The 18,289-nt window shown below is 48.5% G+C and overlaps 1 protein-coding gene across 4 annotated transcripts in view; it reads left to right on the top strand.

Annotated features, from left to right (window-relative positions):
* Nucleotides 1–439: 439 nt before the first annotated feature.
* The window catches only part of TSPAN9 (tetraspanin 9), a 317,564-nt gene continuing 299,714 nt past the window's right edge, over nt 440–18,289 (top strand). For all 4 annotated transcript variants that reach the window (XM_059726711.1, XM_059726714.1, XM_059726712.1 and 1 more), the window contains exon 1: nt 440–548. The gene's annotated coding sequence lies outside the window, so the exon portion shown is untranslated. The remainder of the gene's footprint in view (nt 549–18,289) is intronic.

The following is an 18,289-nucleotide window of genomic DNA, read 5'->3' as shown; positions in this document are numbered from 1 at the left end:
GGTTGATCTCAAACTGGTTTATGTGCATGAGACATCTGTTCTGTTACTGGTTCGGACTGGTTTCTGATGATCACTTAAACCAGATGATGTGCAAGGTTCCTCCCTAGCCCCCGAGACCCTGCCCGGCTGCGCCGCGCCTTCAGGAGGCGGCGGAGGGGACGGCAGCAGGGTGCCAGCACCCAGGGGCCGGCTGGCGAGGGGCAATGGGTGTGAGGTGGCACCCCGGCCGGGCAAGGCGAACCCCAGGCTGCCCCGGCGCAGGCGGAGCTGTCTCCGAGCCCCTGGCACCGGGGGACAGCGGCAGCGACTCCCCCTGCAACCCGCGCCCACACGGGCCGGGGCCGGGGCCGGGGCCGGGGTAGAGCCTCCCCCCGGGCCGCTGCCTCCCTCCCGCGCGGGAGCCGGCACCTCCCCTGGGCTGCGCCCCCAGCTCCGCCCCGCAGCCCGCGCCCCTCCCTGCTTCCGCCGCCAGCGCCGGAGCCGCGTCCTGTCCTGTCCCGGCCCGTCCCGCCGCTGCCCCCGGCCCGGCCCGGCCCGGCCCGGCCCGGGTGAGTGGGCGCCGGCACGAGTTGCGGCCACCCCCGGCGCGGGACGCGGGCCGGGTCGGGATGGGATGGGACGGGGGGCATTTGGGATGCAGCGTGTGGGTGCTCGGCTCTGCCCAGGGGCACGTGGGCGGCAGCGCGTGCGTGTGTGTGTGCCCCGAGCCTCTGTGTATGCCCCGCGTGTGTATTCTGTGTGTGTGCGTGCCTGTGTGTGTCCCAAGCCTCTGGAGAGAGAGAGAGAGAGAGAGTGTCCCAAACCTCTGTGTGTGTCCCTTGTGTGAGCGTGTCCTCGGCTTGCCTGTGTTTGTATGTCCCAAGGCTCTTTGTGTATGTCCTGCTTGTGTGTGTCCTGTGTATGTGTGTCCCAGTCCTCTGGGGGCGGTGCCCCAAGCCCCTAGGGTGTGTGTTTGTCTGTGTGTATGTCTGGAGCCTCAGTGTATGTCCCGTGTGTGCGTGTGTGTGTCCTAAGCCTCTGGAGAGAGTGTCCCAAACCTGTGTGTGTGTCCCTTGTGTGTCTGTGTCCCAGGCTTGTGTGTGTGTGTGCCCCCCAATCCTCTGGGGAGGGGGGTGTCCGAAACCCCTAGGGTGTGTCTGTGTCTATGTGTGTGTCCCTTGTGTGTGTCCTGTATGCCTGTGTCCCATGTGTGTTTGTGTGCGTGCGTGTGTGCATGTCCCAAGCTGGTGTGTGTGTGTGCATGTGCACCCCAAGCCTCTGGGGGTGGTGGTGGTGTGGAGGTGTCTGTCCATCTGTCCCAAGATGGTGTCTACCTGATTCCCACAGAGGTGGGAAAAGTTGGCTGCAGAGAGAGAAGGCAGTAGGTGCCCCCTCACTGTCCCAGCCTGAAGTGCAGGGGTTGTCCTGTGTCTCCTGATGAGGGGTCATTACCTGTCTGTGTTATTTAGGGGGAGGGGGTTGCGCTGGCAACCATGCCCCCCCCCCCCCCCCATATGGCTCGGCCCCAGGGCAGGGGCTTGTGGGGCTGCTCTCTTCCTTGGCTTTCCGTGCCTGAGGGGAGACGCGGTAGCTTGCGGGGCACAAAGTCCAGCTGGGTGCTAGGGAGCTAGGCTTAGAGGGGAAAGAGAGGCTGCTGGGGCCTGCCCTGTGGGTCAGTGTAGGGAGTGGTGTGGGGGGCCGTAAGAGCCCTCTTGGATGCCGCAGGCCAGAAGCTGTGTCTGCCCAGCCCTACGCCCCCTTCCTACTGATTTCAGGTCGCTGCCATTCTTCCTCCCCCCACACTTCATGTTGGAAGGAAACATCGAGATGTGCTTCCTCTGGAGTCTGGGGGAGCTTGCTGTTGACTTAACTTCTGGCAGGCTGTGGGAGCTGTCTGGAGCTTGCACCTCTGGGAGGCTGGTGGCTCCCAAGGGAATGAGAGAAGGTGCGGCTTGGGACTTGTGCAGAGAGTGGGTGTGTAGCTGGATAAGGATAGCTCATAAGGGACGGAGCCCTGCTGACGAAGGAATGTGGTTTGTGGGCTGCCGTTGCCTTGCATTGGCCTAACTCCTTTATTAATGCCGTTCTTTTTATCCTGGTGAGAAGGTGTTCCCACCATCCTGTGGTTAAAGCCACAGGATTGGGAGGGAAAACACTTGAGTTCATTTCCCAGCACTGCTGTCGGCCTTTCACACACGACTTTAGCCCATCCACTAATAGCTTAATTTTGAAAGAGGTTGAGCGCGACTGTTGCCTCTGACAAGAGCATAGATGCAAAGCAACTGTGAAAATCTGGCCAGTTGCTTTTCTCTGCCTTTTTACCTGTAAAATGGAGCTACTCTGTGCCTTTACCATAGGGGTGGGAGCAGTTTAACTTGTTACCGTCTGGACTTTTGATGAGCAGTTTGGGAATATGGGCCGAAGTCCCCCAGGTATAGCTATAAGCCCCCCTTAATGAGGCAGGCCCTTAAGGGCATATCAGTGATTGCGTGGGACAACAAAAAGACAAAACAGAGACAGGAGCGAAGGTCATAGATTCAAAACAAGTACATCAAGGGGGAACACGGAGCAGACCACCCTGGCCCTTGAATGAATCCAAGGAGCCAGCGGACACTGCCCAGTGAAACTGCCTGGAGACGTAAATGGATCAGAGACAGGAAGACGGCCCCACAGTCCTCAGGGGTCCTCCCAGCCAGAGCTTGTCATTGTCAGGAAAACAGTTTGATTGAAGGTGCTATGGAAATGCAAGCTGCTGCTGTTTTTTTGTGGTTAGTTGCTGTATCAGAGCTTGTGATGTCCAGGTCTTTAGTGACATTTAATTATATGCCAAAAAGCTAGATACAAATGCATTTCAGAAGCCAGGGGCACAGGAGCAAATTTAGAACTTAGGGCTTTTAAAATAGTTTACATGATTTCCTTCACTTTTAACATATTATTCTAAGCAACTCATTGTCATTAGTAAAACCAAGCATTAAAGGTAAAAGAAGCTGTAAACATTCAAGTCATTTGTTACTGTTTATGCTTCTTTCTTTTTTTAGTTTTTGCATCTTTCTCAGCTTGAGCAATGCAAATTAAATGAGCTAATTTAGCTTCTGCATATAGATGGTTCACTTTCCTATTCTTAGTGCTGCAGAATTTGGATTGCAAACACTGCAAGCAGGACTGGGGGTGTACAGCAAATTCATTCTTGGCTGCAGCATTATGTTCAGTGTCCAGGCTTTCTTTTAAACAAGCTGTTTCTAGCCCTGGGGATTACAAAGAAAAACTTGAACAGAGCACAGACAGTGAAATGTTGCTTACCTGATTTGACCAGATAGGAGTGTGAACTGTTGTATTAATCCAAATGGAGATGTTAACTCTGAAACCTAAAGACATCCTACCCATATCAACATTAATTTACCATACCTTATTTAATTATTTGAGTAGAAACATCCAACTAAGTTTTGTCCTATAGCCCATACTGCCCCTGTAGGTGCTAGAAATTCAGTTACCCTCTTTGTCCCTGCTGAAACGTTCAGCCTCCACCTGACAACTTCTGTGATGCAAGTTATGGTTTTACAGTTAACCAACAAGAATACCTACTAGCAGCACATTGAAACAGGGAAGCGTGGGAACATCATGAAATAAAACCAACAATAATATCAAAGTGAGCCCTGATGAGCCTGCTGCATTGATTGGAGCATTCAGTTTCATAGTGAATTCAGTAATCGCCTCCATTTTAAAAAGTATATGATGCTATGGCAGAATTTCCACCCTGGAGTGTCCATTTGGTGAATCTAGGGACCTTCCCTCAGAAAGTAGACCCTAAGCCTAGTTATCAAGTCCATAGGGCCTTGACCACAATAAGTTGCTCGTTTGAAAACAAATAGGAAAGAAAACCTTTCCATCTCTCATGGATTTTTATAAAAACTAATTTTTATCCAGTTTCATAAATGACCAGTGTCCAATTAATTTTCTATTTTACAAAATTTTCCTTAGATTTATTGTTTTCTTTGGATCTTCTACAAATTACCTCTATGTTCTTTACCTCAAATCTTTAGGGTGGGTGGGGAGGAGCAGATATTTGAGTGTCAGGATAACTTCTGTGAGTAGTTTAATTAGAATCTATATGCACGCTACAGCTCATTTGTCTGCTGCTAATATGTTTTGTAAGTGCATTTCACAAAAACTTCCTCACCTTCCTCAGGATAAATCCTGAGTGCCAGGATGCGTATGTTGGATATAAATGGGTGAGAGACTGAATATTCTATTAACTTGTTTCTGCAAGTCAGCAGAATTACTTCTGACTACATCCAACATACAGAGCTACATGGGCACGGAAACTTGCATCAAATGCCTTTTCTGTTCATGAAAGCTGCTAGACTGAGTATGTTGACAGAACCCCATAGCATTCAGCTTGTGACATGGGTGTTAAGTGGTGGTGGCGTTGGAGGGGTGTTGGGACAGGCCAGCATAGAGGGAGAAATTCCTTCTTTGGGTCTTTTTTTCCAGTGCCTATCATGAAAAACCTAATCCATTCCATTAACTGGTAACTCGACTGTTCACAAGTATTTTTATGAGGCTTAAGAATAAGTCATCTCTGGTAGGGCGGTGTTTGTGCATAGGGTGTTAAACTCATTTGGTCCTCTAGGCTGAATCTGCACCATGGGTCTTCTCATGGGCTGGATGACCTACCTCTGGCAGCAGAATGGGTGGTGGCATTAACCCCTGCATACTGATTGGGCTGAGACGGTGGCTTAGGTACTAACCTCTGTGGCTGCCTAAGCCACCGTTTCAGTGCAAGGGTTAACATCACCACTACTCCCATTGTTGCTCCTGAAAGGCATTCCCAGTGAGGATGAGGATCTGAGAATTGAGGGGATTAGCACCCAGGGAGTTATTGCTCTCACTGATGCTCACTGATGCAGAACTAGATTCTCAACTTGGAAATTTGGTGATGGATTGAGTGACGTCAACTCTCTGGATGCTGGCCCTGCCAACAGAATTTCTGGCCTTGTGCCTGGATCTGGAGGTGGGTCTTTAGGACCACGAGAAGCCCCATGGGCCAGATGACACCTCCATGGGCTGGATCCAGCCTATGGGCCAAATGTTTGACACCCCTGTTTTGACACCCATTTTTAGTGAGCAGAGAGTGTAGTCTGATTTGCTTTTTCCTTCTTCATGCATGAGGAGTATTTAGGGAGATGACAGAATATCTGTTTGTGAGACAGACGTAAGAGTGTGCCTTGGGAGATTGGGCCCTGTGGTTTGAGAGCAACCACTAGCTTGGGAAATACTTGTCAAACTATTTTAAACTTTCTGGTTGTTGTTCCCAGCATTTGAGCTCATTGTCCTCAAAGATAAACTTTGAGAGGATAGATTGTGCTGACTAAGGCATAGTCCTGCAGTAAGCTATGCACAGACAGACTTCTATGACTGTGGAGAGCCTCCTGGCCTTCAAGCTGACTGTAACCATAGTGCATTTTATGTTACTGATTGTCATTACCCAAATGGAAAGAGGAAATAGGCAGAGAAAATGAAAACTGAATTGAAATGTTAACATTTTTGTTATATTTGATATTTAGAAGTGGAATGTTTAACATGAGATATGGTTACAAAACAATCTTTTTTAGTTACATTTGCCCTATGTTTAGCACTCCTGTCCAGCTTCCCCTTAGCATGCATCTAAACTAAAGGAACCACTGGCAGTGGTAAGAGTGAAAAGATCCCTTGTTGAAAAAAGTCAGTGAAGGATGTAAACAAATTGTAGCTTATTGAGTTACAGAAGTGTTATACTGTTAACCAATAGAGAGAAATAAAAAAAAAAAGGAAAATTTGGCCTAAATATCAAGAAAATATTTTTGGTAGTGAGGTACATTATTAGGCTGTTGAATAGGTTCCCAAGTTGGGTCAGAAACATTACTGTTTAGGACTTTTACACCTAAAGGAGAAAACATTAGAATGTCTGTTCTATGCAGGGGACCATATTAAGCAAATCTGGGGCACTTCCCCCCCCCCCCCCCCCCAGCTGATCCCTGCCCCAAGCAGAAGGAGCAGTGCCCAGCTCAGCCCCTGCCCCCCCCCCCCAGCCATTGCTCAGGGGGAGCTGGGCCTGGCAGTGTGGGCAGGGTGGTGCCAATCCAGGACTTTTGTTTCCATTTTCACCAACTGGCTAGGAGGACCTACAACATCTGGCACTCTCATGGCTAAGCTGGGATGTATGGTCACGCTAGTTCTAGGGAACCTTTTTCCACTGGTGCCAGAGAGATGAGAGACTAAATCATTTTGTTCATCTTCATTTTCTATGGGTCTTTACATGGCAAAGAGTTACTAATTAAGCTTAGTCTGATCTCTGAACAGAAATACCGTTTGATGTACCTTATGACCAGAGACAACCTGAGTAGGCTGCGGGGCCCAGGCAAATCAACCTATATACAAGTCCGTCGTCGGACGTAAGGAAGCTGGAAGCGGATTTGGCGGGGGGAGGGTGCTGAGCAGCTGGATGTGAAGCCGGTGGCAGCGTGGAGTCACCACGGTCGCTCCGCCTGGCTCTGTGGGGCCTCCCAAAGCATGGGGCTCAGGGCGGTCACCCCGATTCACTCCCCACTAGGGATGGCCCTGTTTATGATGATAGCACTGAAATAGTGATGTCTGCTAAAAGGACTGTCACATTGATTTTTAGGTTCACAATGTGTGTGTATGTGTGCACTCTAATAAAAGCATAGTAGGAGTGTTTGCCTTACTTAAGTTCCTTTGAAACACCTTTTCCCTTTGGCAGTATTTGTAACTCAAACCTTGTAGTGCTATATTAATGCCTAATAATTCTGAAGGTGGAAGTGACTAATAGGGAGTTTACTTTTCACTGTTTAATGCTATTTGCTTCCTTTCTGCTGTTTGAAGCAGCATGAATAATGAAATAAGTTTTTCTAAAGCCTACACTACACATGGCTCTTATACCAATATCTGTGTGAGAGCAGAGGTGTGATTTTCACATTGATATTATTAAAGCAGTACAGCCCTGTGGTGTTGCTGCAGCTTTGCTGGTCTAAAGTAGTAATATAACCGATTCCTGAAAAGCTTGTGGTTGTGTGTCAATCTCCTGAACTATTTTAACCTCACCTGAGAGAGACGAAATATGCAGGATAGTGAAGAAAAGCCTGGCATGGCAGTCTGAGAGAGAGGAAGGGAGGATGCTTTCTTTGGGAGGAAGAAGTAGACAAGGAGAATATGAGTGATGAAGCAAAGAGGAAGAGAAACATCAAACTCAGTAGGGGTGAAAGCAATCCAACAATTTTCAAGACTTGATTCCAAATTTATTGAAGAGCTGGACCCAAAGGGAAGTCCCAGAGGAGACAGAGGGCCTTTTGAGTGTGTTTTATTACTCTCTTGTGGGTAAAGAATGCTACATGGACCTTGAACAGTATTATTCCCCGAGGAGGGGGAAACAGTAAAGGAGTCTGCCCAATAGGGTTAGGTCTGTGGTGTTGGAAGCTGAGATGAAGAACCACAAGGGTGTGACCTAGGAGATTTAGCCTATCAGAAAGCTATACACTCAGTGTAAGAACCTTTTGACTGGTAACAAATTGCATCTGCAGTGAGGGATATGTCATGGTAATGATCTGTTCCTAAACTGATATACTACCCTGCTTTAACAGTCTCTTATGGCTATTAACCCCAGTGCTTCTTCCTTTGCCATTTAATATTGTGCCAAATCCTTGCAAAGTGGCTTTCTGGTGTTAAACATTGTTTTAGTAGTGTTTACGGGATCACATTAAATTAGTGCAAAATCATACTAAATTGGCATTATGCATGGACAAAGAGATTTTTTTCTGGGGTTTAAAAATGAATGGGAAATGACCTTACAATCCTAGTTTTTCTTTATAATTCTCTCCATTTTTGGCAGAAATTTTCCACACTGGAGTTCAGAGTGGGGGTGTTCTGCTATTGCATTTGGTTTATTATTCTGCATTCAAAAGGAGAAGGTGATTAGGAACAGTCACCATGGATTAACCCAGGGCAAGTCATGTCTGACCAACCTGGTTGCCTTCTGTGATGAGTAGGGATCTCTGTAAATTGTGCCAGAAGTGCCCAGTTCTGCAGCAGCTCCTTTAATGTTTTTCATTTTGCTGCCTGCCTCCCCCCTCACCTCTGATTGGCAGAGGGGCCCTGCTGGCTGGGTTTTTTGCTGCTGATCACTGGGGAAGCAAAAACTGTGGTTTTAAGTATGCCATGGTTTTCGCTTTCATGGCGATCAGCAGCAAATGGCCCAGCTGGCGGGGCCCTGCCACCGATTGGGCAGGGGGGGCAAGCAGTGACTTTAGCAAGGCTTTTGATACCGTTTCCCACAACATTCTTGCAAGCAAGCTAGGAAAGTATGGGTTGGATGAATGGACTGTAAGGTGGTTAGAAAACTGGCTGGATTGTCAGGCTAAAATGGTACTAATGGCTCAGTGTCTAGTTGGCAGTTGGTACCAAGTGGAGTTCTGTTGGGGTCGGTCCTGCAGCCAGCTTTGTTCAATATCTTCATCATTGACCTGGAAGATAGGATGGAGTGCACTCTCAGCAAGTTTGCAGATGACACCAAGCTGGGGGGAGTACTAGATACATTGGAGGGCTCAGATTAGGAGCTAGGATTCACAGGGCTAGGGTTCAGAGAGACTGACAAATTGGAGGATTGGACTAGAAGAAATCTCATGAGGTTCAACAAGGACAAGTGCAAAGTCCTGCCCTTAGGATGAAAAAATCCTATACACAGGTATAGGTTGGAGACTGACTGGCTAAGCAGCAGCTCTGCAGAAAAGGACCTGGGGGTCACAGTGGAAAATAAGATGAATATGAGCCAACCGTGTGTCTTTGTTGCAAAGAAGGCTCACAGCATATTGGGCTGCATTAGTGGTAGTACTGCCAGCAGATCAAGGGAAGTGATTATTCCCCTCTATTCTGCACTGGCAGGGCCACATCTGGAATATTGTGTTCAATTATGAGCCCTCCACTACAGAAAGGTTGTTGACAAACTGGAGAGTCCAGTGGAAGGCAATAAAAATGGTAAGGGGGCTGGGGCACATGACTTATGAGGAGAGGCTGAGGGAGCTGGGCTTATTTAGTTTGGAGCAGAGAAGCCTGAGAGAGGATTTAATAGCAACCTCCAGCTACCTGAAGGGTGGTTCCAAAAAGGATGGAGGTGGACTGTTCTCAGTGGTGGCAGATGATAAATCAAGGAGCAATGGTCTTAAGTTGCAGCAAGGGAAGTTTAGGTTGGATATGAGGAAAAACTCTCACTAGGAGTGTAGTAAAGCACTGGAACAGGTTACCTGGAGAGGTTGTGGAATCTCCGTCCTTGGAACTTTCTAAGACCCAGCTAGACAAAGGCTTTGGGTGGGATGATCTAATTGGGGATGGTGCTGCTTTGAGCAGGAGGTTGGACTAGATGACCTCCTGAGGTCCCTCCCAACCCTAATTTTCTATGATTCTGTGATTCTAAAACTATTATATGTTTTTCTTGGCATCCACTTAAAACCTGCTTAATTTAATGCTTTGTGTTGAAAATGTAACTGTGCAAGTAAGGAACAACTGCTCGTCTTATTTGGAGTCAAGAAGTTTGGATTTGAAATACTGTAGCTGACATGATGAAGGTTTGAAAATGGTGTGCTAAACACACCTCGCATGTTTGTTTCCCTGCTAGGTGAAGGCCAATGCACAGGGTATTATTTATATGAATTTGAGAGAGCTTGAGGAAAATTCCATCAGGCTAATGCGATGTTTGCCCTGCCGCAAAAGGGGACCTTTCCCAGCAACCTGCCCAGAAAAAGTCTTCACTTAAAAATAAAACTAAAATTCTAGCCTATAGGATTGCAGAGAAAACCTTCCAAGTATGAGTAAAGTGATGAAGTGTCTTACTGCTAATCTTGCAGATGCATGGCTCCATTGCCTGTGCTGTGTCCCAAAGCTTTGCTAATTAAAATGTGGAATTAAGACTGTCTTGGTCTGTTATCAAGAGTGATGGGAGCAGTGAAGCGGTCAGGAATCCCAGAGGGTTTCAGGACAGCAGTGTCACTACTGCATAAGAAAGCAGGTGCTGGAGTTATTCACTGAGTAAAGAGGACTGAAAATGCAAGCTCAAGGAAGGCTAGATTTAATTGAGCTCCTGTCCGGTTGTCAGATGCCTTTTACCAGAAAGATTCCAATTGTGAGAAAGATCTTCTGTGGTGGGGTAGAAGGAATGATTTCTCTCTCAGGATTAAGAAGAGTTAGAAATTCATTAGCTTTCTACTAGTCAAGCTTGAGGCTGACATCAGAGATGAAGTTTGCTGGCTGGGTGAAGGGACAACACTCTGAAAGAAATCCCAGCATCCCACCTTCAGAGGCAGCAGTGTACCATGTTAGGGGGGTAGGGTTCATCACCAGGTCGACATTCCCATTGCCCACAATCCCCTACATTAGAAGTTTACACTCTAAGGCAGGAAGGAAAAATGGCATTCATTCAAAAAAATGGAGCATGGAGGGATTATTTGGGTGGGAAATTATTTGGGTAAGAGAGATTTTTGGAGCAAATGGTATTGAAGAATGGGGAGATGGTACTTGGTGGACAGTTGTTGGGAAGAGACTGTCTATTCTGAGTGCAAAATGTAGAATGGAGCAGCAAGTCTATTAGTAACAAGAGGAAGATCAGGGAAAGTGTGGGTCCCTTTCTGAATGGAGTAGGCAACCTAGTGACAAAGGATGCAGAAAAGGCTGAAGTACTCGATGCCTTTTTCACCTCAGCCTTCATAGGCAGGGTCAGCTCCCAGAATACTGCACTTGGCAGCACAGTTTGGGGAGGAGGAGAGCAGTGGTGAAAGAACAAGTTAGGGACTATTTAGAAAAGCTGGACATATACAAGTCCATGGGGCCAGTTGGGATATACCCTAGGGCAGGGGTAGGCAACAATTTTGGCTGGAGTGCCGAAAAAAACACAATGTCTACCTTGGAAGGTGCTGGAGTGCCGGCATACCAGAAAAACAAAATGTGGGCGGGTACATGGCAGGACGCACTGCATATTAGTATATTTAATAATCATAAATGTTGCCTTTGTTGTTGTGTGTTCCTTTTTTGTTAAGCATGTTGCAGAGAGAGAGAGGGAGAAAAGAGAGAAATAAAAGCAAGACAGAGAGAGAGAAAGAGAAAGAAAAAAGAGAGAGAGAGAGAAAAAAAAAGAGCAGAGAGAGAACCAGACACATACACATGCACACAGAGAACCAGACACACACACACACACACACACACACACACACAGAGTCACATGTACACAAACACAGAACCAGAACACACCCAGAACAGACACATGAATGTGAATAGGATGGGATTCAATACTGACAAGTGCAGAGTACTGCACTTGGGCAGGAAGAACCAGCAGCATACCTATAGGCTGAGGAACTCCCTTGAAAGCACAGAGGCAGAAAGAGATCTGGAGTCATTATCGATTCTAAAATGAACATGGGCCGCCAATGTGAGAACGCAGTCAGCAAGGCTAACCGCACCTTGTCATGCATCCACAGATGCATCATGAGCAGGTTCAAGGAGGTGATCCTCCCCCTCTATGTGACACTGGTCAGGCCACAGCTGGAGTACTGCATCCAGTTCTGGGCGCCGCACTTCAGGAGGGATGTGGACAGCATTGAGAGGGTCTAGAGGAGAGCCACTCGCATGATCAGGGGGCAGCAGGGCAGACCCTACGAGGAGAGGCTACGGGACCTAAACCTGTTCAGCCTCCACAAGAGAAGGCTGAGAGGGGATCTAGTGGCCATCTCTAAACTTACCAGGGGGGACCAGAGGGGAATGGGAGAGACCCTGTTCCCTGAGCGCCTCTTGGAGTAACAAGGAATAATGGCCACAAGTTGATTGAGAGTAGGTTCAGGCTAGACATCAGGAGGCACTACTTCGCAGTCAGGGCGGCCAGCATCTGGAACCAGCTTCCAAGGGAAGTGGTGCTGGCTTCTACCTTAGGGATCTTTGAAAGGAGGCTTGATAACTACCTAGCTTATGAGCTTAACTTAGTAGGGGTCATATGAGCCCAGTATTCATTCCTGCCCAGGGCAGGGGGTCAGACTTGATGATCTGCTCAGGTCCCTTCCGACCCTACATCTATGAATTCCATGCGCACACGCATTCAGAACCAGACACGTGTGCCCAGAGAACCAGATGAGCAGGCACACGGAGCTGGGCTGCTGGGCCACCAGGCAAAGTCTGACCCAACAATGCCCTGGGCCTGCCGGAGCCCCTTTGCTTTCCTGCTGAGCCAGTCCCCGTGCTGTAGCATGGCCGGCCGAGGCCCCGGCCCGGACCCTGCCCATTGGCCTAACCACCCACCCACTCCACACAGCTAAGGCCCTAAGCTGGCAGGACCATTCAGGACATCTAAACCGTTATCCCAGAGAGGCTGGGAGAGCACATGATGGCGCATCCCCACCACAGTCCCTCTGTGCTGGTGCCAAGGCAGTGGGCATAGGGGGCAACAAGGAGTGTTTTCCCCCAGGGAAGCAAACTACACTGGCTCTGAACTGACAGCGCTGGCTATGCGTAACACCCCACTGGGTCCAGGGCACTGCTCTGGGGTCAGGCTAGCACAGCAGAGGAGGAGAGAGCTGGGCTGGAGCCGCGGGAGTCTGTCCTTGTACCCTGAAGGGACTGATGCAGTAAGCCAGAGCACTCCTCAAGGGCTCCTGGGGTATGATCCCCCCCAGACCCTGGCCCCAGGGAACAAATCACACCCTCACTCTAAGCTGCAATGCACAGGGGAGCAGGGGACTTGCCCATGGCCATGCAGGATGGCAGTGGCAGAGCTGGGGCCACTGGTCTGGGGTCCCAGTAGGATACTGGAACAGCCCCAGGCTGCATTGTCCCATGAGCAGCAGCCACGTGGCTCTGTCCAGAGTCTCTCAGAGCTCAGTCCGGAAGAGGGAAGCTTGTTCCTTCCAAAGACGATGTCCAGAGGCCAGATCACCTCAAATCCAGCCCCCAGCACTCCCTGGTTCTCTGGAGGGTCTGGATCTGGATCTCTGGAGTGCCCAAGCTTCACAAAACCTTGAAGCAATGCCCCTGCCCCAGCCTCACAGCTGTGAGTCCAGAGGCTCTGTGACTGTAACTGACCAAATAAGCTTGGGAATAAGGTTTCTGGGGTCTGGGCACTTGCACCAGGCAGGCTGCAAACAGCTGTGCCGGGCTTCGGCATCAGCTCTGTACTGGCACGTGCACACACCTCGGAGCGGATAGTGGGGGAGGGGCCTGAGGCAGCGCAACCCTGTGTGCGGGCCGGGCCCCGATCCCGCCGCCAAGTGCGAGTCGGGAGGGGCGATCCGCGACCTGTCTTTTGCGCATGCGGGCTGTGGCCAGCAGCCCGGGCACGCGGGGTCGGAGAAAACCGGTGGCGAGCTAGAATCAATCACAAACACGTAGTGGTTGATTGAAAAGATTATTTACTTACACCCAAAGATGGTAGTGATGTAAGCTAACCAGCTTTCCAGGTGCAGCTCCGCTTAAATCCTCGCTGGAGGACTACGACAAATTCCTTCCCACGGAGTTGTTTAGGCTCCGCGGGTTCGGCAATTCTTTCCCATGGAGTTGTTGAAGCTCCGTGGGCTCGGTTCGGTTCCCTGGTCCCCCGGAGTTGTTAAGGCTCCGTGGGTTCGAAAATTGGGTTTACAGGAAAAGGATACGTCTGGGATTGCGCTCGGCGACAGGGAGAGGCTAGAGGCGGTTCGTTTTTTTTCCTTTTTCCCTCCGGAGTAGTTAGAGCTCCATGGGTTCGATTATTAAGCCTATATTGCCTGCTTGAGACGCGTTGGGTCCGTGAGGATCCACAGCGCTTAGAGATCTTCACACTGGGTGAAGTCTCCTCCTCCTGGTGTTTGTGGAGTCCTCCGACTTGGGCGGAAACCACTCGAGCCTTTTGTATGGCTAGCAAGCCAATAGCTAGCCGCCACGTGTGCCTACATTCAGAACTGGCCAATAATGTGGCGCGAATCTGAATACAAATGGAGGGAACTCCTTTGCACCATACATCTCTGAGATGCAAAAGAAATGCATCATGCAAAGAAGCTGCAAATTGGCGGGAAATCCCCCGTTGCACCAGAGTTCTCTCCCGGAGCAGAGAACTCTACTGTGCAAAGAAAGCTACAATTTGGGCGGGAACAATAATTTAGCGGTGCCGAAGCACACACAAACAAAAACCACAACTTTGGGTTGTGACACCCTGGTCTCTCCCCCACTGCCAGGACAGCAGGGATAGGGCCTGGCCCTGAGGCAGTGCAGCCCTCTCGCTATCTGCTCCGAGGTGCACATGCAGTCACCTCTAGCATGGAGCTGATGCCGGAGCTGTGGAGCCCGGTGCAGCTGTTTGCAGCCTGCCCACTGCTTGCTGCTGCTGCCCAGTGCCCAGGTTGGCTACAAACAGCTGCACTGGGCTCCGGAGCCATTATCAGCTCTGTGCTGGCAGTGTGGGAGAGGCCAGGATTGTGCTGCCTCAGGCTCCTCCAACACGATCCGCTCCGAGGCGCACGTGCATGCGTTGGTACAGAGCTGATGCCAGAGCTCAGCACAGCAGCCCTGGCTCTGGGTAACTGCTGCCAATCGTGGAGCCCAGGCTGGCAGCAGCTATCCAGAGCCGGGGCTGGCAGTGGCGTGCCAAGCAAAATGGCCTTGTGTGCCTTGCTCGGCTCATGTGCAGGGGGTTGCCGACCCCTGCCTTGGGGTGCTGAGGTTATTGGCTGATGTGATTGCAAAGCCACTGGCCATCATCTTTGAAAACTCATGGTGATCGGGAGATGTCCCAGATGATTGGGAAAGGGCAAACATAGTGCCCATATTTAAGAAAGGGAAAAAGGAGAATTCAGGGAACCACAATCCAGTCAGCTTTACCTCAGTCCCTGGAAAAATCATGAAGCAGATCCTCAAGGAATGCATTTCTAAGCACTTGGAGGAGAAAGAGGTGATTAAGAACAGGCAGCATGGATTCACCAAGGGCAAGTCGTGCCTGACCAACCTGATTGCCTTCTGTGGAAGCAGGGAGACTGCGGTGGATGTGGTGTACCTTGCTTTCCACAACATTCTCGCAGGCAAGCTAAGGCAGTATGGGCTGGATGAATGGACTGTAAAGTGGATAGAAAACTGGCTGGAGCATTGGCTCAGAGGGTAGTAATCAATGGCTTGATGTCTAGTTGGCAGCCGGTGTCAAGCGGAGTGCCCCAGAGATCGGTCCTGGGGCCGATTTTGTTCAATGTCTTCATCAATGACCTGGAGGATGGCATAGAGTGCACGCTCAGCAAATTTGCAGATGACCCCAAGCTGGGGAGAGTAGTAGATATGTTGGAGGGTAGGGCTAGGATTCAGAGAGACCTAGACAAATTGTAGGATTGGGGCAAAAGAAATCTCATGAGGTTCAACCAGGGCAAGTGCAAAGTCCTGCAGTTAGGACAGAACAATCCCATGCACCAGTACAGGCTGGGGGCTGACTGGTGGGGCAGCATCTCTGCAGAAAAAGACCTGGGGGTTACAGTGGACAATAAGCTGAATATGAGCCAGCAGTGTGCCCTTGTTGCCAAGAAGGCTAACAGTATACTGGGCTGCATTGGTAGGAGTGTTGCCTGCAGATCAAGGGAAGTGATTATTCCACTGTATTTGGCACTGGTGAGGTCACATCTGGAGTACTGTGTTCAGTTTTGAGCTTCCCAGTACTGAATGGTTGTGGACCAATTGGAGAGAGTCCAGCGGAGGGCAATGAAAATGGTTCATGGGCTGGAGGACACGACTTCTGAGGAGAAGCCGAGGGAACAGGATTTATTTAGTCTGCAGAAGAGAAGAGTGAAGGTGGATTTGATAGCAGCCTTTAACTAACTGAAAGGGGGTTCCAAAGAGAATGGAGCTGGATTGTTTTCAGTGGTGGCAAATGACAGAACAAGGAGCAATGGTCTCTAGTTGCAGCAAGGGAAGTTTAAGTTAGATATTAGGAAGAATTTTCTCACTAGGAGGGTAGTAAAACACTGGAGCAGGTTACCCAGAGAGGTTGTGGAGTCTCCATCCTTGTTGGTTTTTAAGGCCTGGCTCAACGAAGTTTTGGCTGGGATGATCTAGTTGGCGGTGGTCCTGTTCTGAGCTGGGGGTTGGACTAGATGACCTCCTGAGGTCCCTTCCAACCCTAATTTTCTATAATTCTAAGTTGTGCTGAGTGATACTATAGGAGAGAATTGGGAGGAGGAAGTAAGAACAGAAACAGGTAGAAACTAATGTTTTTAGGGCTTTGAAAGGGCAAGAAACTCTGTTTTGCTGTGGTTAACGAGAAACCACTGAAAGGATTTGAAGTGTGGGAAAGTAGGAGATGACGGTGTGGATTTGTTTAAATCAAAGTGCCTTGAGTCACAATCTAGATTGATATGCAGGAAACCTTGATTAAAGCATTGATTTTAATCTTGTTTTCCATGTATGCTTTTTAGCTGTTTTCTTAAAAAAGGTCTTTGACTTGTATAATTTAGTACTGCTTTTTGCTAACCAGGAGAATACAGCACATCTGTACCCATTTATTTGCGTAATTATAGAGCCGAACATACATTTATTCTGTCTTTACTATTACATATGTTTGTTATGTTACAAAATAGTGAATGAAGGTTTCCCTACTGAGTAGCTGTAGGTTCTCATAATTATATATTTAATTTTAAATAAAGTTATTTTAAAAAAGCATAGGGAATTGAAATAAAAGTTAGTTGAAAAAGATCTGATATTTTTAATCATGGTTTTTTATCTATCCAGGGAGATTGCAGTTGGAATAGCAGGACAGAGACATGAGTTACAGCATTGCTTGATATGAGAGAGAGAGAGTTGAGATGGAGGATGAAGAGAAAAGGCTATGTTAATAATGGAGTGAGGAGACAGGGCACTTGGAAGGGGTTTGGCAGCTGGGATAGAATGAGTTTGGGTGATACTGTGTTCCAAGAAGCACTAGGTATACTAATACAAATCCTGTGGTAGCTTCCTTGGTGCTGCTATTGTTAGTTGTACTCTTTTAATACCTAGGGGGCCGCAGCTGGAGGACTAGGAATCCATCACTTTGTACTAACAGAACAAAAGTAGTCTCTGGCTTGAAGAGATCCCCTTCTCATTGTTTCCTCCCCAGTTTATAGCTTGTCCTTGGAGCACTGGTGGATCCCATCTACTTTTCTGGATGGGAATTCAGGCTTGGGATCCTAGAGACGCAGGTAATGTTTCTGGCTCTGCTGTAGCTGCCATTGGGTAGCCGTGGGCAAACCGCTCCACTTCAGCTTTTCTATCTGAACAGTGAGGATGATCATGCTTATCTACCTTTAAATTATGACTAGTGACCGGTGATGAGAGCTGTGTGTGTGGCCAGGTCTCATCAGCAGCACAGAGAATTTATGCAGCAGCAATGACAATGAAGTTGCCTTAGGATCACATGCTCCTTGACAGTTCCTTGGAACATGGGATGCCAGCAAAGCCAGGGGGACAAATCATGATTTGGAGGATTCTCTGAAGAGGGTCCCTTGAAAAATCAGGAGAGGGGTAAGAGGATCTTCAAGACTTAAACTCACTGACCCAAAACACTGCAGCTTTACCTTTTCCATGCAAGTTCTGCTTTTTTTTCACACCACACTTTCTCGGCTCAGGCACCCCTTCCCATTTAGTGATAGGATGAGTGTAGGGGGAAGGTCCCTGACCCTGCCTGAAGCTGTAGATATAAGCAGTTCTTCTGTACACTGGGCAGCACTGTCCTGTTTATGCAGGGGTCAGATATAGTTTGACATCACGTAAAGAACTTGTTGAAACAGAACACTGACACCATTATTTCACTAAGTCTCCCTAAATGAAAAGAACGCTGTCTTTTCAGTGCATTTAAAAAAAATAGATGTCTTAACCTGTGACACTAATAACGCCTTTGATCATGAAAAGCAGAAAAATGTCAAGCATTCAAACTGCATGTTGACCCAGTGCTAAATATAGGCGGTGAAGAAGTAGAATTGCTTTCACTTTCTTGCTGTGCACAAGCCCACCGCTGTCAGGTTTGAATTGCAAACAGTGCAAGGGGAATGACATGCATTTGCAGCAGGCTCATCTGCAATTGGAAGCATGTTTGCATATACTAGCAGATAAAATGCTGACCACAACATTCTCTTCCTTTTGGATAAGGATGGTCAGCATTCTGTGTTTCACTCCACTCTTCCCAGCCTGCTGGAAAATCTTAACCCTTGGAGGTCTTTTCCTCAAAATACTTTATTTTTATTTTGGCAGACAAGGTTCTTTGGATAGATGTGGTATCTTTTATTATTATAGTCTTTTATTAGACTAACTA

This window comes from Alligator mississippiensis, chromosome 4 (assembly GCF_030867095.1).
Source record: "Alligator mississippiensis isolate rAllMis1 chromosome 4, rAllMis1, whole genome shotgun sequence".
NCBI classification, from domain to species: Eukaryota; Metazoa; Chordata; order Crocodylia; family Alligatoridae; genus Alligator; species Alligator mississippiensis.
Note: the sequence above shows the minus strand (reverse complement) of the source record. Positions and strands in the feature narration are given on the sequence as shown.